At 49.0% G+C, this 22,470-nt stretch overlaps 1 long non-coding RNA gene across 2 annotated transcripts; it reads right to left on the bottom strand.

The window, feature by feature from the left end:
- Positions 1 to 324: 324 nt before the first annotated feature.
- LOC140626712 (uncharacterized) lies at positions 325 to 19,507 on the bottom strand. Of its 2 annotated transcripts, XR_012025770.1 has the most exons (4): positions 17,762 to 19,507; positions 17,152 to 17,260; positions 14,139 to 14,292; positions 325 to 1,748 (listed from the first exon to the last, which is right to left on the bottom strand). It is a non-coding gene; the product is annotated as an uncharacterized lncRNA (long non-coding RNA). The 2 variants fall into 2 exon arrangements; XR_012025769.1 differs by lacking the exon at positions 17,762 to 19,507 and having other exon boundaries at positions 17,152 to 17,445.
- Between the last annotated feature and the right edge of the window lie 2,963 nt (positions 19,508 to 22,470).

Raw genomic sequence — 22,470 nt, forward strand, 5'->3', positions numbered from 1 at the left:
TCAGAGGATGTCCAGGCCACAGGAGGGCGGGACTCCCAGGTGGCATCTGGTGGTCTCCTGGAGTTGAGGAGACAATGCTGAGGGTGCAGGGCAGGTAGAATTTGCAGGAAGGAAACTGGAGAGAAAGAGTTGCACAGAGGGTGAACTCTGGAGATGCACAAAGAGAATCTCCTTCCATTACTCAGCTGAGTGCTCGTCAGCAGGTGCATGTGAGGAATCTGTATGGAGGGGGAGAGGGGAGGAAACCGAAAGGGTTAAGGTTTAAGGTTAACAGTGCTCACCACTCATACAAGCCGGAAATGGTGCCCTGACATATGGGGCACTGAAGAGGGCACATTAGAGAGTCTTATCTCACTAGCTCTAGATTATGACTTCTCAACTCTCCCAATTGACATTTTTGGGCCAGATAGTTTTCTTTATTGTATACCAATTGTAAACATTTATATACCATATAACAGAGCTCCAAAGTCATGAAATTGGTCTCACAATGCAAGGGGAAAATTGATAGAACCTCAAGAAAAAACAAACTCATAATTACTATCAGAGAATTCCATCCCCCACTCTCAATAATTGGTAAAACAAGCAGTCAGAACATGAGTAAGGCTATCGACGATTTGAACAACATTCTCACCTGACTGGACCTAGTTACTTCTACAGAACACTCTACCCAACAATTCCAGGAGCACATATTCTTTCAAGTAAACACGAAACTTTGATCAAGAAAGATCATCTTCTAGGCGATAAATAACACTCAATAAATTTTAAAGGATTGAAGTCATACCAAGTATGCTCTCTGACCACAAGAGAAATAAATTGGAAATCAATGCAAACAGTTAACTAGAAAGTCCCTAAATATCTGAGAACTAAGTAACACCCCTCTAAACAATTCATGGGCCAAAGCAAAGGGAAATCAGGAAGTGCTTTGAATTGAATGAAAATAAAAATACAACATATCAAAATTGTTGGTGTCAGGATAGTAGTATTCACAGGACTTTTATTATTAATCTTAATAGCTAACATTTATCATGCACTTATTTCTATGTGCCACATATATGTAAGCACTTTACATATATTATCTCATTTAATCCCCAGAAAAATTTCATGTGAATAAGGTATTAATATTATTCTCATCTTGTACTTGATAAAGAGAGACTTAGAGAAAAAAACAAAAATCAAAGAGGTCCTTGCAGAGAATTTATAGCACTAAACACATGGTATAGAAAAGAAGCAAGCTCTCAATCACCTCTCCAGGCTTACTGCTATCACTGTCCTGCTGTTGTGATGAGTGTGCATCTCCCCTACAAGGGTGTAAGCACCCTGAGGACTGTGCACATATCTTATCCATCCTTAATCTACAGAACTGAATACAATGCCTGGTCCCCCACAGGCCTCCAGAAACATGACTTGACATGACCCAGAGTCTGCCCTCACTAGTTTCCCTGTTTTAGGAGCTAGAGAATGCCTCCTGGGCCTGAGACTTTTACTCCATTCCATCTAGAATAAACAAAATTTTGGCTCTATAATATGGCCCAGGTATGCCTGTGTGGACCTAGAGATGGGCCCATTCCCAAGCCCAGTCTGTGAGGGCAGACAGAATCAGCCACCCAGACCATTGAAAATCCACCGCCTTCCTACCATAGGCCCTCGCTAGCTCATTCTCCCCTCGGTTCTTCATGGGTCCGGTCCCTTCTCATCATTTTATGTCAGCTCAGATATCCCCTGGGAAGCCTTCTGAGATAAAGGTTCACCTGAAACAAACAAACAAACAAAAATAGGGGAAGAGGAGGAAAAATAAAACAAGATGAAATCAAAGAGCAAGACAAAAAAAAATAAAATAAAATAAAAAATAAAAAACAAACAGGAAAAATGCAAGACAAACCATAAGAAACACTTAATCATAGGAAACAAACTGAGGGTCGCTGGAGGCGAGGTAGGTGGGGGGATGGGGTAACTAAGGGATGAACACCGGGGAGGACACGTGATGTAATGAGCACTGGGTGGTATATAAGTCTCATGACAGGGCACCTGGGTGGCTCAGTTGGTTGCGCGTTTGCCTTTGGCTCAGGTCATGATCAGGGTCCTGGGATCGAGCCCGTGTCTGGCTCCCTGCTTCTCCCTCTCCCTCTGCTCCTCCCCCAGTCATGCCGTCCTTCTCTCTCTCTCTCTCTCTCAAATAAATAAAATATTTAAAAAAATAAAAACAAAACAAATAAAAGACTGATGAATCACTGGCCTCTCCCTCTGAAACCAATAATACATTACATGTTAATTAATTGAATTTAAATAAAAATTTTTAAATAAATAAATGACTGTGCACCTGCTGTTTCAGCATGCCATCACCCGTGACCCCTTCTTTGAGTTTCATCACTCAGACTACGTTTTGGGTAACTACCTCTCCCCCAACAGAACCAGTCCTGGTGAAACTGTGAGCAGGGAGTCCCTCTCTCCCCTGCCCAAGAGGGAACACCCCCGTCTCTGGACTGTGACTCCTGAGCAGCATGTGACAGAAAAAGAACACTGTCAGGAGACATTTTTCCCAAAGGCCACCCTCTGAAGAGAATGTCTTTTGGTGCCTGCCACAAAATAACCCTGGTTCCTACGCTTCCCCCTATCCTTTTTCTCTTCCATCCTTTGCTTTGATCCCTTATGAACTCCCCTTATCCTTCCAGAAATTTCTTTTTGCTGAGTCAATCTCTATTGCTCAAGGGAAAGAACTCAGATACTAGTTTCCCATCCTCAGTCACTCTCTGCTTACTCCTTCCATAGCAGTTTTCAAAATCCAAAATGGTTTTTCAAAAATCTGTCAGTTTCTGGGGTGCCTGGGTGGCTCCGTCAGTTAAGTGTTCGACTCTTGATTTTGGCTCAGGTCAGGATCTCCGAGTCGTGAGATCCAGCCTGCTTAGGATTCTCTCTCCTTTTCCCTCTGTCCCTCCTTGCTTGCAAGCTCATGCACACTCACTCTCTCTCAAAATAATAATAATAATAATAATAATAATTTAAAAAATAAAATAAAATAAACTTCTTTTAAAAAACATTTGTTGACCTTTATTGTCTGCCTCTGCCACTCGAGTGTAAGCCCCATGTCAGCAGGGACGCTTCCTGCCTAGCTCCCTGCTGCCCCCCAGCACCCAGCCCCAGGCTGGCATGTGGTGATGGGGGCTCCAGAGGGAGGCAGGACCACACCGAGGCCTAGATCTCACTGAAGGGTCTGCTTACTAGAAGGCTGAGCTGTGGGAAAAGAGGGGAAAGGAGGTGACAGTGGGGGCCAGTGAAGGAGCCTCCACCTTTCCCAGGGGAAGAGCAAACCCCAGCTTGGGAATCCCCAGCAACAGATTCCAGGACTGGATCTCTCCCCTGCTCCCCCTTTGATCTATACCAATCCTTTGTAAATCTCAAGCAGTGTCTTGTAAATCTTTAATTACAAGAAAATTGCAACCCAACCACCGAATACAAGAAGAGTGTTTATAAATATTTAAAATTGCTACAGCAGCAGATCTGAAGGGATTAAGAAAAGATATATTGGAGTGACAGTTATTAAACACTACATCCCAGTAAATGTTACAGAGCAGATAAATAATGCAAACTCCTGACAGCCGCTCTGTGCTGCTGCCGACAAGACAGGGGTGATCTGCTGGGGACACGGCGTCCGAGGGGGGAGCCATGGACTTCGCTCCCTGCCTCCTGGAGGCTTGCCCTGCCTCACAGTCCCTCAGCTCAGCTATGTCCACGAAGCAGTGGTGGATGGTGGATGGAAGGAAGGGGAGAGAAGTCTCTGGAATAGTTGTATTTGGAGAGTTCCAATGGCTGAGCCCTCAGATGTGTCCCTCAAACAGCCTTCATTTCTTCCTTCATTCAGCTTTCTCCTCTTTCTCTGATTCACCATTCACCTCACTTAAGCCCTGCTGGACTCATTCATTTATTCATACATTCACTAGTGCGTGCATTCTTTCATGCATCAATTCAATGACTCACGTTTGTACTAATTTATATATTATTTGCTCACTCACTGGTCAAACATGTATTGAGCACTTGTTATAGCAGAGGAGATAAAAAGCTGAGCAACACCCAGCACTTGCCCTCAAGATCTGAGAGGCTTGGGGGAGGGGTGGGGACCAGAAAGATAAAAATATTACAATAGGGGAACCTGGGTGGCTCAGCCAGTTAAGCGTCTGCCTTCAGCTCGGGTCATGATCTCAGGGTCCTGGGATCGGGCCCCACATCAGGCTCCCTGCTCAGTGGAGTGTCTGCTTCTCCCTATGCCTCATGCACTCTTGGTCACAATCTCTGTCTCTGCCATATAAACAAATAAAATCTTTAAAAATATATTGCAATAAAGGTGACTCTTGGTATTTGTAGATGGATTCCATATTTGCTGTGTGACTATTTAATAAGCAACCACAGAGGCCTGTGACTGTCAGAGATGTGCACTGTTGTTGAGACACAGATTTGAACTACACACACACTGAGGCTGGTTATGTGGAAATGAGGAATATATATCTGACACAGGCTGGAGAGGCAGGGAAGGCTTCTTGTAGGAGGTGATGTCTGGGTACCATCTACATGCCAGGCAATTTGCTGTATAGCTTATTACTTATAACAATTTTCCAGCTCATTTTACTTTTCTCTAAAGATTTTATTTATTTGAGAGAGAGAGAGCACATGTGCATGTGCATGCATGAGCAGGGGAGGAGGAGGGAGGGGAGGGATGAGGGAGGGGGAAGGAGAGGGAGAAGCAGACTCCACTCTGAGCAGGAAGCCTGTCACGGTGTGTGTGGGGGGGGGGGGAGGGGGGCTCAGTCCCAGGACCCTGAGATCATGACCTGAGCTAAAGGCAGACGCTTAACTGACTGAGCCACCCAGGCGCCCCTCCCAGCTCATTTTAAAGATTAGGAAATCAGAGAGTAGCTTATTCAAGGTCACAATGGTGAGAGAATAGAATTAGAACCAGAGACTGACTGCAAAGCCAGTGTGCTTTCTACTACACTCGACGACTTCCCAGGGGGCCTAGCCAGCCACCTATCTACAGTCTAGAAGAGTGGGAAAATCTCTTTCCTAAAAACAGTGAGATAGGGTTATTTTGTGTATTTATTTGACATCCTGAGTCTACAGTTCAGTACACTTAGACAACTGTATACACCATGTAACAAACACCTAAATCAGGACATAGAACATTCCCATCACACCAGGAAGTTCCCAGCAGAGGCTACCACTATTCTAATTTTTCTTGCCATAGATTGATTTTGCCAGTTCTTGAGCTTCACATAAATTAACCTAAAGGTATAAAAAGGGTTTCTTCCCTTTCTTTTTAACTTTTTTTAAAAAGTCATCTCTAGGGACGCCTGGGTGGCTCAGCGGTTGAGCATCTGCCTTTGGCCCAGGGCGTGATCCTGGAGTCCAGGGATCGAGTCCTGCATCGGGCTCCCCACAGGGAGCCTGCTTCTTCCTATGCCTGTGTCTCTGCCTCTCTCTCTCTCTGTGTCTCTCATGAATAAATAAATAAAATCTTAAAAAAAAAAAAAAAGAGTTGCATGCTCTACCTCCACCAACTGAGCCAACCAGGCACCTGGGTTTCTTCCTCTTAACATAATAAGGGAAAGTTTTAAAAATAGACTTTTGTGGGGCGCCTTGATCTTGGGGTTGTGAGTTTGAGCCTCACATTAGGTGTAGTGATTACTTAAAAATAAAATAAAAATAATAAAGGGGGATTTTTGTAAGAAATTAAGGGCAATCCCTCAGGAATGTCCAACACAATGATATGACATCTCCCCAAGCAGAGAAAAGGTGAGGCTGGATGTCACTGCTCAAGCTTCCCAAATCCCTACTTCCATGTATTTGCTTCAACCCTCTCAGAGGTGGGTGTTAGCCAGAGAAGCTCAGGGACCCCAACTTTTTGGGTCTGGGGAACCTCTGACCCTTCCAGGACTCTTCCCTTATGTCTTCTCAAGGGGCGAGTACTGGGAGCATACTTGAGTATGCTTGTCATCTGCTCTTCTCTTGCCCTGGACCTCAGGAGTTACTCTAGCCTCCTGAGTAAGAAAGGCTCATTTCTATCCAGCCTCCAGATTCCTTGCCAGCATTTTAGGCTGTCCTGCACTTGCCTGGCCACACCTTCCTCATGTTTCCAGGAGGCAGGAATCTAGTCTCGTTCAGGGAGGTCCACCGTCTCCTTGAAGGCCCTGGGCCACCATCTTGGTTCTGGCTTTCTAGGAGCTTGGCAGCCTCTACAGTGGGCGCAATCTCTGCTGGGCTTCGGCCTTCACACCAGCTTCTCTGGGAGTCAGCACCTGCCCCACGCCCTTAGCTCTGTCAAAGTGGGCTTGCCTTTCCAGAGGCCCCCCAAGTCTCTGTTCCCCGTGTAAAAAGTGCCGCTTTTCTCCTTCAAAGAGCAGGAACAACAGGAATGCCTTGACTCACAGAATGAACAAGTTAGCTCAAGGAACCAGCCTTGTCGATTGAGGGCATGACATCCAGGTGTTCCCCAGGGAGGAGCAGAACATTCCCCAAGGCTGCTCAATTATATTTTCACTGCCTGGGAAAATCACTTTTATACATGACACAACTGGAGAGCAAGATCTCCTGGCACAGGGTGACTGGGAAGGGGAGGAGGACCCGCTGCAACGGAGACCCCTGATGTGACCCGAACTGGGTCAGACACAGGAGTGGGGCCGTGACCTCAGGGCCCCCTGGATGCTCCAGTGTCTTCCCCTTAAAAGACTGTGGCTGAGCCAGAGCTGCTGGGAATGACTGACGGAATGTCTTTAATTGCTGTCCCAAACATCTCCGCAGTCATTATCTGAGGCTCAGGCCCAACGTGCCCCGTGGCACCTTCCAGCACACGCACCCCTCACAGAAGACTCAGGCTGTCTCATCAATTATCTGCCTCGTGCTGCTCATCCCAGAAGGAAGGAGGGGCTGGGGCAGGATAGCGTCCCTGTTCCAGAAGCCATCCCATCAGTCAATCAACAACCTTAAGGAGCTTTTCAGAGGCAAACGCCTCTTTCATTCACTCTGATCTTTAGCCACCTGCTCTCTGGTACTATTTCCTCATCATCTCTGTCTCTGTCTTTCTTGCTGATACAGTCATTTATTCAACAAAGGTATAATGAACTTGAGAAGCAGTCTGGCAGCCAGATTTTCTGGGTTTGAACCCCAGCTCTTTCACTTACTCGCCCTGTGATCTTGGGCAAACTATACTTCAGATACCTTGTGTATGAACTAGAAGTAATCGAATACTGACTCACAGAGTTATTGCAGAGTTAAGTCAAATATGCAACCTGCTTTGGAGGGTTTCTGGCACATACCACTGTCGATGTATTTGCTATTAAAATAAGCATTACTAGGGTGCCTGACTGGCTTAGTCAGTGGAGCCTGTGACTCTTGAGATTGTGAGTTCAAGTCCCACATTGGGTATAGAGATTACTTAAAAATAAAATCTTTTAAAAAAATAATCATTAGTGCCATGATCAAAACACAGTCCGAGGCAGAGATAAACAGTGGATCAATAAAGAAATTACACCTGCCCTTAAGGACCTTACATGTTAGCAGGAAGCTGAATCTTACAATTGTGACCCATGGGAGGAAGTAGAAGCCAGGGGCTAGGAGGGATGCCCAGCTGGACAAGGACCTCAGGGAAGATGCCCCTAAGGAAATTCATGAGCTGAATTTCACAGGATGGGCCAGAGGTGGCTGGGCAAAGGTAGCAGCCAGTGAGACCATCTGAGGACATGAAAGGCCTGTGTTAATGGAGTTCACAGAGATCCTCAAAGCGCAGGGCAGGGGGGTGGGGTGGAGATGCAGGACCCGGAGGAGCCAGCAGTCAGGAGACCGTTGGTGTGGTCCCCGTAAAAGTAGGTACAGCACCCAAGGCATGGCCCATGAGGGAAAAAATGGATGAGCCGGACTCATTAACATTACAAACCTCTGCTGTGTGAAAGACACTGTCAAAAGAATAAGAGGACAAGCCACAGACTGGGAGGGAATGCCTGCAAAAGACACATCTGATAGAGGACAGCTATCTGAAAATACAAAAAACTTTTAACATTCAAGAGTCAAAAAACAGACAATCTGATTAAAAGATGGGCGGGAGGGACGCCTGGGAGCTCAGTGGTTGAGCATCTGCCTTTGGCTCAGACGTGATCCCAGAGTTCTGGCATTGAGTCCGGCATCGGGCTCCCTGCATGGAGCCTGCTTCTCCCTCTGCCTGTGTCTCTGCCTCTCTCTCTCTCTGTCTCTCATGAATAAGTAAATAAAATAATTTTTTAAAAAGATGGGCAGAAGATCTGAACAGGCACCTCACTGAAGAGGATACGCAGATGGCAAATGAGCACAGAAGAGGCCCCACATCATATGGCATCAGGAAAATGCAAATTAAAACACCACACAACCTATCAGAATGACCAAAGTCCAGAACATTGACCGCACCAGACGCTGCTGGGGATGTGGAGCAACAAGAACTCTCGTTCGTTTCTGGTGGGAATGTGAAAAGGTATAGTCACTTTGGAAGACAGTTTGGCAGTTTCTTATCAAAACTCTTGGCGTATGATCCAGAAATCACCCTACTTAGTGTTTACCCAAAGGGGTTAAAAATTCATGTTTACACAAAAACCTGCACAGGGATGTTTACAACTGCTTTATTCATCATTGCCAGAAATTAGAAGCAAAGATGTCCTTCAGTAGTTGAATAAGTAAACTATAGTACATTCAGACAATGGAATATTATTTAGCACTAAAAAATGAGCTATCAAATCATGAAAGGACATAGAAGAAGCTTAAATGCATGTGACCACGTGAAAGAAGCTGATCCGAAAACACTACGTATTGTGTGATTCCAACTACAGGAGATTCTGGAAAAGACAAAACTCTGGAGATGGTAAAAACAGCAGTGTTTGCCATGGGGTGGGGGGTGGGAGGGATGAACAGGTGAAGTACAGAGAATTTGGGGGGCAGCGAAACTCTGTATGAGACTACAGTGATGGACCCTTGTCATTACCGTTTGTCCAAACCCACGGAATGGACACCACCAGGAGTGAGCCCTCATGTCAACCACGGACTGTGGGTGATGACGTGTCAGTGTCGGTTCGTGGGCCCCCCTCTGGTGGGGATGGTGATAATGAGTGAGGCTGCATGTGTGGGGCTGGGAGATGTGGGAAATCTTAATACTTTCTGTTCAGTTCTGCTGTGAATCTAAAACAGCTCTAAAAAAACACAAAAACACAGATAAATCCTATTTTAAAAAAAAGAAAGAAAAGTCAACCAAGGCAGCTCAATGGGGAGGGAGACAGAGACAAGTGAAATCGGTGATGATGAACTGGGGTGAGGGACAGAGGAGGGTTGGGAGGGCTTCTCTGTTTGGCCCCAGGCCCTGGGGGTTGGGTAAGGGGCCCCATGGAGGGTCTGCTGGAGGAGACCTGGCCTGCATGTGGGATGGGACTCTGGTCTTAGACACACTAGCTTCGGGAAGCATGTGAAACAGCCAAGGGACAGTCGGGTGGCCAGTGGGCATTTAAATTTATGGCTCTAAAGTTCAGAGATGAGGAGTAGCTCTGGGAGGCACTGGTACGTTTAGGCTGCTGTGGAAGCCAAGAGATGGAGAAACTGCCCCGGACAACGTGAAGGGACGGCAAAGTAGGCCTAGTCTCTGCAAGGGTCGTGCGTGGTACCTCCTGTGTGCCACAGCTGCCCCCTCCGCCTCCCTCTGAACCCCAAAGTTGGGTCTTCTTTCCAATCCTCATCAAAATGCAGGCAGCTGGGTTTCCTCCTCTTGGGAAAAGGAACCTGGTCAGAAACTTCAGGACCCCCACTCAGGTGGGGGTGGGTTTGGAAGACTGAGAGTACGAATGGGGAGCTCTGGGGGCACCTGAGGGGGAGAGGGGACACACAGGAGAGTAAAGAGGTACAGGAGGGAAAGGAAAGGAAGGGTAAGGTGAGAAGGAAGGAGAGCCAGGCCTGGGGCAGCCAATCCAGCAGGACTGCTGCTGGACTTTTTTTTTTTTTTTTTTTCTTTACTTCTGGAAGCTGACATTTACCTGCAGTGAGAAGGTTGCTTCTTACCATCTAGGCGGATACAGGTCTGTGTAAGCGTGGGTATGGACATGGACATGGATGGGGACAGACACGGGTGCGAACAAGTGCAGAGGGAGATGTGTGGATGCAGAACACACCTCAGCAAGACGAAGAGAAATGGGGAATGGGTCTAAAGGGAGGCAAACTGCCCCTCTACTGCCCTAAAGAACCTGTTTTCATTTCCTGTCTGCACACATGTGCGTGTGTGATTTCACCTCACTACAATCATAACGACGCCGGAATTCTGTATTCTGCTTCCTGACTCTCTCTCTCTCTCTCTCTCTCACACACACACACACTTGAGAGGCAAGGCCCTCTGTCATGTCTGCCTTGGGAGATGAGGGAGGCCGAGGCTTTAGGCTCTAGGTTATTAGGGTTGATCGCCAGCTGAGGACAGCAAAGCCATGCCCCATCCAGCAAAGTCCTCCACCGCAGGCAGCAAACTCCTTACTAACTAGTCACCTCCCCCTGGCCATCCCCTCCCCGCGACCCTCCTCCCACCCGACTGGGGTCCCGCTCTATGCACTGTCCTTGCATCTGCTGTCAGTGTCCAGATCCTTCTCCCTCTGAGTGCATCACTGTCCCTCTGGGGTTTGAGTCACTGACTCCTTGGCTGTGGAGCAGCCACTTCTCCAGCACTGAGGAACCTCCACCTTCTCTCTCTCTCTTTTTAATATTTTATTTATTTATTCATGAGAGACACAGAGAGAGAGGCAGAGACGCAGGCAGAGGGAGAAGCAGGCTGCCTACGGGGAGCCCAACGTGGGACTCCATCCCTGATCTCCAGGATCATGCCCTGGGCCGAAGGCAGACGCTCAACCGCTGAGCCCCCCAGGTATCCCTCTCTGCCTTCTCTCAATAGAGCCCCCTGACCCCCCCCCTTTCCTTGGTCTGAGGTGGCTGGCAGGTTTTCACACAACTAACAGTTGTGTGATTCCTGCGATTCCTTCCTGATCAGAGGGGTTGGGCCATCAGGGACCAGCAACTCTACAACATACCACGTGAGTGCTTTTCCACGTCATACACAATCCGTGTGCTATCAGCTTCGCTGATGCATTCTATCCCATCTGCAAGGTGCCCTCAACCTAACCACTGCCTACAGTTGGAAATGTTGGGCAATTATCCTTTTTTTTTTTTTTTAAAGAGAGGGTTTCCCCCTACCAAAGTGTTCCCTATGAGCCCGAGAGATGAGGAGTACATTCCTCCCGAATCTGGGAGCAGTTAAGTCCTAGAATGTGTGCTCTGCAGAGAGCCTGGCAAAGTGGTGTTTCTCTGTGTCTTGCCTTACCTGGCCCCTCTGGAGCCCCAGGGCCTGGGCTTGAACAGGGAATTGGACAGGGGCCCAACTCCGGGGCAGATGGATCACTGTCATTGGATTTCCCATTTTGTTTTATGACATGCCTTAGTACCTACCTCCTCTGCTACCCCACGAGGATCATAAGGGCCAGGTCATGTTCTCTTCGTCTCTCTTTCTCAGCACTTGGCACGGAGACTGGCACATTGTGATATGAATACACTGAGTGAGCACTTGCTCTCTGCCAAGTCCTCTACACGTATTAATCTAAGAGGTAAATGCCACTACCGTGCCCATTTACAGAGGCTGAGCCCGAAGCCTGGAGAGGTTAATTAACATGCCCATGGTCACACGGGTGAGACCCAACTCACATACAACCTCATAGATTTCTAGATGAAACTTCCTTGAAATAGTCATATTGCAGCAGAAATCTGGAGTCAGCTCCAGGTCTAAGAGGGTTGCCTTGGAGGAAACAGTGGCTCCTGCTGGGCCTCTGCTGAGCAACAGGAGGCCTCAAAGGAGGTAAATTAATGATCACAAATGCCTTTACTACAATAAGATTTGTGCTGCTTTTGCATGTACTCTGACAGCACTTTCCTACCAAAGATCTTTTTTAGGTGCTATGAAGAAGCAGAGATCCTCCTATTTCTGATAAGGAAACTGAAACCCTGAGAGAAGTGACTCATCCACGGTCACAGGATGGCAAGGGTGGGAATGGCATCCGTGAGATTGAAGGACTTTCAGGATAGGATGAAGCAAGCTGGTCTTTCCTATGTGTTTGGGAACAGCCTTCCCTTCTGCCACTTTCCAGTGGTCCAAGGCCATCTGTGGGTGGAAATGTCTCCACTCCGTGGTTCAGGAGCATGCTGCCCATGCACCAGTCTGCTCTTGTCTGACACTGCTTTGGAGCTTAGCATGGTGTGGGGATAGCACAGGGCTCCTCTGCCTCAGCGGCTGCACACTCCAAAACCAGCTTTATGAAGGAGGACCAGCCACTATTTTCCCCATAAAACACCTTTATGGACTTGCAAATACCGAGCTCCAAAGTTGGCTCGCTCAGTTGAACCTGCTTGAGTATGCCCTGTCAATCAGCCACAGAGAAATGGGCCCCTCCATCTTGCAAGTGCCCTAAACCAATGCCTGCAAGTCTAGGAAGAGCTGGGAGGGGGACACCAGTTGAGACATATAGTCCCTGGCCTCCCAGGAAAGTGTGCAGTCTGGATGTCTGTACAGTAATGCCTGGGCACAGCTGATAAACTGCCTCCAGATACACAGACATACAGGAGATTCTCAGAGGATCAGCAGCCCAGCAGCCCCTTTTCTAGAAACTGCACATCCACGTGGTCACAGCAAGAGTCCCGCTTTCTGCTCCTGCTACAGCCATGCAGTTAGACCAGCAGTAGAAGACCACCTGAGCTGAGCCAATTCTTCCTTGAGAATTTGGAATTGAGAGATTCCAGTGAGGTCTGGCTTTCTCATAAGTGAGAGGGCTATAAGCTTCAGAAATGTTAATGATGGCCATTCTCCTCTACACAGGCAAAAATACGGAAGAAGCTGGCCTGCAGCAAAAGAAAAGAATGAGCCAGACCTAGAAAGAGAAGACCCAGTTATATCTATGCCCTTGGGGTCCCTGATACCCTAGGATTCTTCTTATAAAGTCTCGATTTTTGCTTAGAGTTAGTTTCTGTTACTTGCCACCAATAAATAGTTAGTGGGGTATAACTCAGTCATTCTCAAACTGGGGTGACTTTGTTCCCCAGGGGACATTTGGTAATATCTGAAGACATTTTTGATTATCGGAACTAGGCAGCCAAGAGTGGGTAGAGCTTGTGGGTGCTGTTACACCCTGCAATGCTCAGGACAGCCCCCCACAACAAAGAATCATACAATCCAACCATCAATAGTGCTGCCATGGAAAAGCTCTGGTATAACTGAATACACCATGTATGTCTAAGGTGGGAACATCACCAGATAAAGGTAAATTCTATTATCACTTCTCCATTTAGCAAAAATTATTTTATATTAAATGACAACATTGAGTGGTGAGAATTCTCCTATGTTGATAGTGGGAGGAAAATCAACTATTGCAAACTCTATGAAGAATCATTTAACAGTATCAGGGGCCTTAAAATGTTCACTCTTAAATCCAGCAATTGACTTTTTAGAATCTATTTGTGGTAGAAAAATCTTAATTCAAGGATATATACGAAGATTTATGCAGGAGGATGTTCATTGAAGCTTTATTTATAACGGTGAAAAATTGGAACAACTTGAATATCCAACCACTGCATCATGGTTACATAAATTGTGATCATTCATATCACAGAATAATATACGTAGCACTTGAAATTATGCTTGTGAAGATTATTTAATAGCACAGGGAAATGCTCATTTGGTCAACTGAAAAAATATATATAAAAATTTTTAAATATGTATAAGCACAGAAAAAAGGCTGCAGGGAAATTTACCAAAACATCAACTATGGCCATCTCGAGGGAGCAAGCCCATAGCTAGTTTCTGTTTCCCAGTTTTTGAAATTATTTTCTGATTTTTCTGTAATGGACATGTGTTACTTCTATAATCAGGAAAAAATTAATATGAAAAAAGGAATCCTAGAATCAGAATTAAAGATAGCATAGATTTATTCATTCATCCAAAAATAAATACAGTAGTCTCCCCCCTTACCTGTGGGAAATATGTTCCAAGACCCCCAGTGGATGCCTGAAACCACAGATAGTACCAAACCCTATGTAGCCTATGTTTTTTTCCTATAAATACATACCTTGAGGGATCCCTGGGTGGCGCAGCGGTTTGGCGCCTGCCTTTGGCCCAGGGCGCGATCCTGGAGACCCGGGATCGAATCCCACGTCGGGCTCCCGGTGCATGGAGCCTGCTTCTCTCTCTGCCTGTGTCTCTGCCTCTCTCTCTCTCTGTAACTATCATAAATAAATAAAAATTAAAAAAAAAATACATACCTTGATAAAGTTTAACTTATAAACTAGTCACAGTGATTAACAATAATTAGTAACAAAATAGAACAATTATAATAATTCACTGTAATAACTTATGTGAATGCAGTCTCTTTCTTGAGATCTCTTACTGTACTGTACTCACTCTTCTTGAGATGATACAACGCCTTCATGATGAGATGAAGTGAGAGGAATGATGTAGACACAGTGACGTAGCATTAGGCTACTACTGATCTTCTGAGGATAGGTCAGAAGGAGGATCACCTGCTTCCAGACCACAGCTGAGCATAGGCAACCAAACCATGGAAAGTAAAACCATGGGTGCGGGGGGAACTACTGCATGTACATTAAGAGTCTACCAAACGGGATCCCTGGGTGGCGCAGCGGTTTGGCGCCTGCCTTTGGCCCAGGGCACGATCCTGGAGACCCGGGATCGAATCCCACGTCGGGCTCCCGGTGCATGGAGCCTGCTTCTCTCTCTGCCTGTGTCTCTGCGCCTGTCTCTCTCTCTCTCTGTGACTATCATAAATAAATAAAAATTAAAAAAAAAAAAAAGAGTCTACCAAACACCAGACCTCATGGACAAAAGAGAAGGCCCTTGACCTCATGGAGTCTCCAGTTGAGAAGACAAAGCACTTTGGAATTTCCAACCACTTTCAAACTCACAATCGTAGGAATCCTTTGAAAAGCCTTTACTATTAGTAGTTAAATAGCTACCACTCATTGAAAGGTTATTGTACTATACTAGATGCCTTACAATTTGCATCTCATGATCTCTGCACAACACCTCAAAGAAATATGGTTAAGTCTCGGTCAAGGTCACATGGCTGTGGGCAGTGGCCAAAATCCAAGCCAGATTACCCTGAGAACCAATTACCTATCTACTCTGCTCCCTGCCCCAGTGGCTGAGGATTTGTGAGTACAAGGAACAGGTGGACGTAGGATTCATCCCAGAATCATCTGAGGTGACAAATGGGGGTCACCAGGCAAGATTTTAGGATTGACAGAGCCAGATGGTAGAAAGGGACAGGCAGGGGGCAAAGTAGGCCACAGACTGGGCATCCAGCTGGAGGACCGAGGGTTAGTTGTTTGTAGTTACAGGGAGGGTGGTGGGGTCAGTGCCAGGGTCACTGTCACGGTGGTGCTCTGAGCAACCTCTGGGAAGGAAGAACAAGACAGGTAGTAAGGAGAGGAAGAGAAGGAAAAGCAAAAAGTATTTCAGAAACTGGGATTCAAAAGAAGAGGACTTTGATGCAGGCTGAAATAGCAGGTGTGGCCACAAAGAACATTGCTTCCCCAGAAGTAAGTCCATTTGAGGCAAGAAGACAGAGGGGACTATGTTTCTACAGCCGACCATAGTCGAGGGAATTTTGAGAATGGAAGGAAAACGAAGGACTTCATGGGTGGTTCAGGGCTCCGGAGTTTGCACCCTGCCCGAGGAAGCCAACAGAGAGGCCTCGGCTTCATTGGTGACTGCAAACCCCAGGACAGGTGGGTGCAAGGGGACAGGAAGCACCAGGAGGGAGGCCAGAGACTCTTAGGATCACCGGATGAACTTTGCAGACTGAATTGAGCAGCAAGACAGGAGGCTTGCAGGGGAGGCTGGGGCACAGGTACCGGAGGGAGGGGCTAGCTCCTGCACTTCCGCAGCTGGCCCACTGAAGGGCACTTGCAGCCCCGCTGGTCGCTGCAGTTGGCAGTGACCGCCTGGCCCTTTCCGGGTCAGAGGCACAAGCTCATCGGTGAGAAACGCCCAGGCAGCCTGAGCTGGTCTTCGCTCACAGTCTGGCTGTTGGCTGTAGTTCAGACACCTTGGCCTGAAGGGACAGAGAAGCTTCCAGGGCAGAGCACTGGGCTGGGAGTCTAGAGGCCTGAGTTCAAGTCCCAAGTCCACCCTATGTCACAGGAGCAGACGTATGTCCAGTAACCCCCGAGAGTAGAGCGATGACAGCGCCCCGTCCTCCCCTCCCAGACAAGTCAGTTCTCCAGGCCCCAAAGGCCCTTCCACTCGCAGGCGGTGATGCAGCACGTACTCTCAGGGGTGTGGTGGGGGCTGAAGCAGGTAACACGCGCGTGCTGGGTGTGGAAGCACCTAACACACACTGCCCCCCGTGGGAACAGGGAACACACGTGTGCCCCCCACGGGAGCAGGTAACACACGCTGAGTGGACAACGGGCCCAGTTGGTAACAGGCTGATCTGAGACCATAGATGTGGGAGTGATCTGAGAAATAGAAACCAACTTCAGGTTCAAATAAAAGGTGTTGTTTCTGTCTGCCCCTCTTCCCACCTAGGTTCTCAAAATTCCTTCTTCACACCAGGCTGCCATACCAAACTACTAAATGTGTACAGTCCCCCCAAACAGGCTCCCCAGAGGCTCCCCTCCCCCACCGTCCTGGTGGCCTCCCTGGGGGGGGGCCCCCCAAGCCCTGCCCCGTCACCTCGGCCGACCCCCTCCCCATCCCTCCTCCTCCTGCCCCCATCCCCAGTCTGGGGGCCTCCTCTGGCCTTGACCAACACCTGTGCTCGCCCCCTTAGCTGCACATCCTACAATTGTCTGTGTTTCCAGGTTTTATTTTGTTTTGTCTCTTAGCCTCCTGCCTTTGCCCACACCACGCCCCTCCCCCATGAGCTCCTCCTGCAAGGTGTGGAATCTATCTCCGCATCCTGGATTCTAGTGAAGTCTAGGCATGTCATTGGAGGCCCAATGGGCACATATGACTTGAATGAATGGGGAAATAAGATGATGTACATGGAGTCACTTTGGACAGTCTGCAGAGCGATCACGATTAAGAGTTCATTCCACAAATATTCATTGATCACCTACCAGTCTCTGCAGGGCCTCTACAAGCTGCCCCGGGCAGTGCCTAATGAAGTCCGTGTCCCGAAGGAGCTTGCAGGGTAATGAGGTAGAAGCCCTGGTGTAACTCTATTTCCTACAACACACGAGAACATTAACATATTAACACAAGGAGATGCTGTCAAAGAGGCCCAGCGAGGTGTTGTGGAAGCATAGTCAGGAACTGCTCCCCTGGGGGCTTCCAGAAGGCTTCCTAAAGGAGGGGCTGGCTTGAAAGCTACCTTGGCGAGGGGCCCTGGCAAAGCCTGTGGCAGCCGCAGCACCCCCCCACCCCACACCCCCCCAGGGTCCCCCACCAACCCTACCATTGGAAGCCCTGGCTCCAGTGCCTCCGCAGCACCCTCTCTGGCCAGGCCCACAAGGCCAGCAGAAGCAGAGGGCAGAGAAGCTGCATGGAGCCCAGCAAACCCTGGGTGGAGAGACCTGGCTCTGCCACTGTCACTGTGTGACACAAGGCTGGGTGACTTGACATACTTCCAAGCCTCAGTATCAAATGAGAACGTCGGCATGATTGCGTGGGTGGTGACACTCAAATGAAATGACACATACGGAAAACCTGGAACGTAAAAGAAAAAACCTCTCCATAAACGTAGACTCTTTTTGCCTCTGGGATCCATCAAACAGCAGCGCTACTCAGGCAGGGGTGGGGACTCCCAGACTCGTGGCTGCGTCACTCAGCTAGCCCCTGCCTGTGGTCTTCCCGTCCTGCCTGCATTCCCAGAAAAATGATGCAGGTTAATGAAGCCCAGAACTTCTAAATTTCACAGGGACGTTTCAGAATCTCTCCCAGCAAGTGGGGTGAAGAGTTAGTCTGTAATCGAGTTGCAGATGTCTGAAATGAGATAATGGTCCCATTTTAGCCTCTGACCCTGTGAAGCACAAAAGGGCAGGCATCATTACTCCACATGAGGAAACCAGGCCCAGAGAAGGCAGAAGACATGGCCAAGGTCACACGGGAACTAGGGGCAGAGCCCAGACCACATAGAGTTACTATCCAACAGGCTTGATGTCAAGGGCTGGGGGCTCCTGCCATCAGAAGTCACACCCAGAGCCACCCTACCTTATTCATGCATTGGTTACGACTAGGTGAGACACTTCCGGGAGATGATCAGCAATGTCTGAAACCCTCGGTGAGTAATTAGCTCTCAGCTCTGCAGTCCAGGAGCCCTGAGACCTTGAGCCTGGCCTTCTCCCTCCCTGTTCTGCCTTCCTCCTTGTGGAATGAAGCGGTTGTCCTTGAGATCTCCAAGATCCCTTCTTCCGGTTCTCAGGGGCTCCTAGGCATTCGCAGAGGGGGTGAAGACCAAATCTCAAGCCAGGGCCTCCTCGTCTTTCACAGGACACGGGCCTCCCAGATATGGGCTGACAGCACTGTTCTCTGACCCCTCCGCCCGCCCCGTGCCCCTGTCTCCTGCTTCCTGAACAGATCTGCCCCCTGTCCGTCTGCCTGCAGTTGTCAGCACAGCAGCCAGCTGGAGAGAAGGGAAAAGGCTGTATTCATAGCTGCTTTGCCCATATCTACCAAGTGTGTTGACTCAGAGCTGCCACCCCTGCCCTACTCGCTCTGACACTGTATCCCCTCCAGTCCCCTCTCTCCTCCCTGCACCCGAGCCCCAACTGCAGGAACCTAACAGATGCCACGGTGAACAGCCAGAAGTACTTGTAGCTGGACTCTGCTGGGGGGACAGGAGAGCCTTCTGACCTGATGAGCATCTCAGGGGAAGAAGAGTTGGGCCTCTGCTCATTGGGCCTCCTCTCAGTGCCACCTGTCCTGGGGCTGCTCCCTGTGTGCGAGGTTGGAAGGGGCAGTTAGAGGCCACCTTGCCTCACACATTAGAACTCTAGAAGCCCTGGAAGGTTGCCTGGCTTGCTCAAGTTCACATGCAGGAGCAGAGGGAGGAAGCCACTCTCACTGTCTGATAGATGCTTGGCCAGGCCCCCAGGCCACCTTGTCCCCCTACCCCATAGCTGCATCCAATATAGTGGTTGAATAGATAGATGTGCAGGAGAGGTGCTCTGTCTTCTATGTCAGCTCACTGTGGAGATTCAGAGAAAACTCCAATTGTAAAACTGGCAGAGGTGGGAGTACAAAGGGGAAAATGATGAATCAAAGACCCCTGCCCTAAAGAAAAGAGGCTTTGATCCACAGATCCACTTCCTTGGCCCACTACAGCTCCTAGTACCTGGCACAGCACTCATCCTACTGAATCTTTGGGGCGTTTTTTTACATAGTCTCTATGCCCAATGTGGGACTCATGACCCCAACATTAGAGTCACAAGCTCTATGGACTGAGCCAGCCAGACACCCCTGGATCTTATCTAAAAGAACAGTACATACATGCGGGTGGGTGTCCAGCTACACGCTTAATCTGTACAAGAGACCACCCTTCCCCGAGAGCTGAGACAAATCAAAGCTCCCTCCCTGGAGCACTGGCTCTCCAGGGGAGCTGGAAGCAGAAAAGGGTTTGGAAAACCATAGAAAGTAGATGAGGAAAGAGGAGAGTTGGGAGTAGGAGAGCGGATGGGGAGTACAGGCCAAGGAGAGCCCAGGTTTCAGGCCATACTTGGTGTCTCTCCTCATCCCTGGCCTCAGGGACAAGATGACCTGTGTCCTCAGCTCTGGGTCATTGCAGCAAGGCCCCTGCCTCCATGCACCTGACTCAACCGAAAATCCCTGCTGTGACTTCCCTCCAGCTCTGCTCCCAGTAACTTACAGCCCTCACCTGTCACTCACCTTCTCCTTTGGGCCTCTCCACCTCTGCAACTGCTGCACGCTCCACCTGGAGTGTCCTTGGACTGTGCTTCTGTCACTTGCATTCAAAACAGTCTAACAGAAGAGAATGCTCATCTAAGAGGGCAGAATAGATAGTTAAGTATGTGGGCTTTCGAGGCAAATTGCCCAGATTCAAGTCTCTGTCACCATATGCTGTGTGACACCCGGCAAATCATTTTTCTCTGTGCCTCAGTTTATTCACTTGTCAAATTGTATCGTAACAATGCCTATTTCATGGGGTTGTTGTTAATGAGCTACTATGAGTAAATATCCGATTAGAAGAGCACACTGTGTAAGCACAGGCCATTATCACTGCCATGACCGCATCCCACTGGACCAGCTGGCCGGGGCTCCTTTCCAAAGTGGTGGTATGTGCTCTCATTCAGCCAGGCCGCGCCTGGTTCCCCAACCTGGGAACATTCCCTTGTGCACGGACCTCCAGGCTATGCCTGAGTGGGGGCATGGGGAACCACGATGGGGGAGGAGTTCACTGGGAGAGGAGTTTGGAGGGAGCAAGTGAGGAGAGTCAGGGAATGAGGGAGTAAGCACTTCGGAACCCTTGGATGCCCTTGTGTCCTCAGTGCATACCCAGGAAGGGAGGCCTGCGGGCTCTGCAGAGGGCAGGGCTGAGCTCTGGGCCCAGCACTCCTTGCAGGAGACCACCTCTAGCCCTCTGAATGTGGGCTTCCCACACTCACAGCACCTGGCTTCCTCCAATAAGGTCTGAAGCCAAATATCCCTTGCCACTAAAAGATCAATTTCTTCCCAAAGCTCCTGTTTGGCCTCGTGGGGAATTAATAAATTCTTCTTTCAAGGGCAGCTCCGGTGGCACAGCGGTTTGGCGCCCCTGCAGCCTGGGGTGTCATCCTGGAGACCTAGGATCGAGTCCCACGTCGGGCTCCCTGCATGGAGCCTGCTTCTCTTCCTCTGCCTGTGTCTCTGACTCTCTCTGTGTGTCTATGAATAAATAAATAAAATCTTTTAAAAAAAATTCTTCTTTCAAGAACTCAGAATCCCGGCCTTATTTTGAAAACAGAGCATTAGTCTCCCATCCTTTACCTTATAAAGCTTCCTTGACTGGAGCAAAAAGCATTTTTGATGCGCCCTGTTGAGGAAGGGAGGGGGGCGGCAGGGGGCATAGGGACAGATGTGCTGTTACAGCATCAGAGAGTGAACGGCATACAGCCTTACAGTGTGCTGCTTTTCCAGTAAACTTACCCAAACAACCCCTCTCTCCTGTCTGGTACTCAGTAAATATTTGCTGAATGGATGACTGTGAACAGCATGTGATCTGTCTTTCCGACTCTGATAGGTCATAACGTCCATGCAGCCAAACCAGCATTCGAGCTAGTTGACATGGAGTCTTTGTTTCAGAACCCCCAGCCAAGGTGAAAATAGTGTTTGGAAAGAAGTGAGATTGTCCATTTGGGACCATCTGCTTTCTCTGGTAGGGGAGGGTCTACTTGGTGTGGTGCTGGGGTGGAGGGTAGGTTCCCCCTTCTCTGTCTGCAGGTCTCCGGTTCCCACACAAATCAGGGTTAGGCTGCTTTCCTGTGTGGAACTGCACTGAGACCCCACAGGCAGCCCCGGTGAATGACTGCCTGACTGCCTGACTGCCGTGTGGGGATTCATGCCTTTCCTGCTGAGCCCAGAAATGTGCAGGGAGGGAGCGGAGATGCCTGCAGGATAGATTCTGGCTTCAGCTAGGCCCCACTTTACTCACCACAGACACGTAAGTCTCTCCCTACTGCTGTGATTGGTCTGTCTGTCGTGGGTTTTGAATTCTGCAGGGGAACCCCATGTAGACCCTGGTCACTCCCTGTACACCAAGCATGCTGAGAGATTCTAGGGATGATAATTTCTGAGTAAATTACCCAAGTGCAGAAGGGTCCACCATGGGAGCTGGGTGCACATGGAGCAGGGACAGGAGGTGGGAATAAGTGCATTAATCACAAAGTAATCAGTGGATGACAGGGGGCCCTGGAGCCCCTGGGTCAGCCCAGCCAGACTCAGTGGAGGGAACGGTCACACTTGCCAGGGAACTCCCATCCATCACCAAGACACCCACTTACCTGACTTCCGTGTGTCCACGCCTCCTGTATTCCAGCTTGGCACAGACGCTGTCCTGGCCTGACTCAGGGTCCTTGATCCATAGCATCAAGGGCCATCCCAGCATCCTCATGCCCGGCCACACCTGGCAGGGGCCATGGTGTCTCCTCGGCCCAGCACACTGCAAAGGAGGAGCTCTGTCTGGTTAACCTTCAGAAAACTATTTACTGGGTTGGCCAGCTCCTGAGGCCTGCACATTTCGCTGTCTTCCCCAGTTTTCAAGGTCCAAGGAGAGAGAGATTAAGTGCTCGCCACTCTCCCACCAACCTACTTGTCTGACCCTCCCTGGCATCTTCCTTCTCCTGTCAAATCTATCCACCTCCCTCCACCCGCCTCAATCCCCGCTGAACACAGAGGCCCCTGCTGGAAGGAGCTCCCAGGTCACCCGCCCCTGCTCTTCTCTG

Source organism: Canis lupus, chromosome 38 (assembly GCF_048164855.1).
Source record: "Canis lupus baileyi chromosome 38, mCanLup2.hap1, whole genome shotgun sequence".
NCBI lineage: Eukaryota > Metazoa > Chordata > Mammalia > Carnivora > Canidae > Canis > Canis lupus.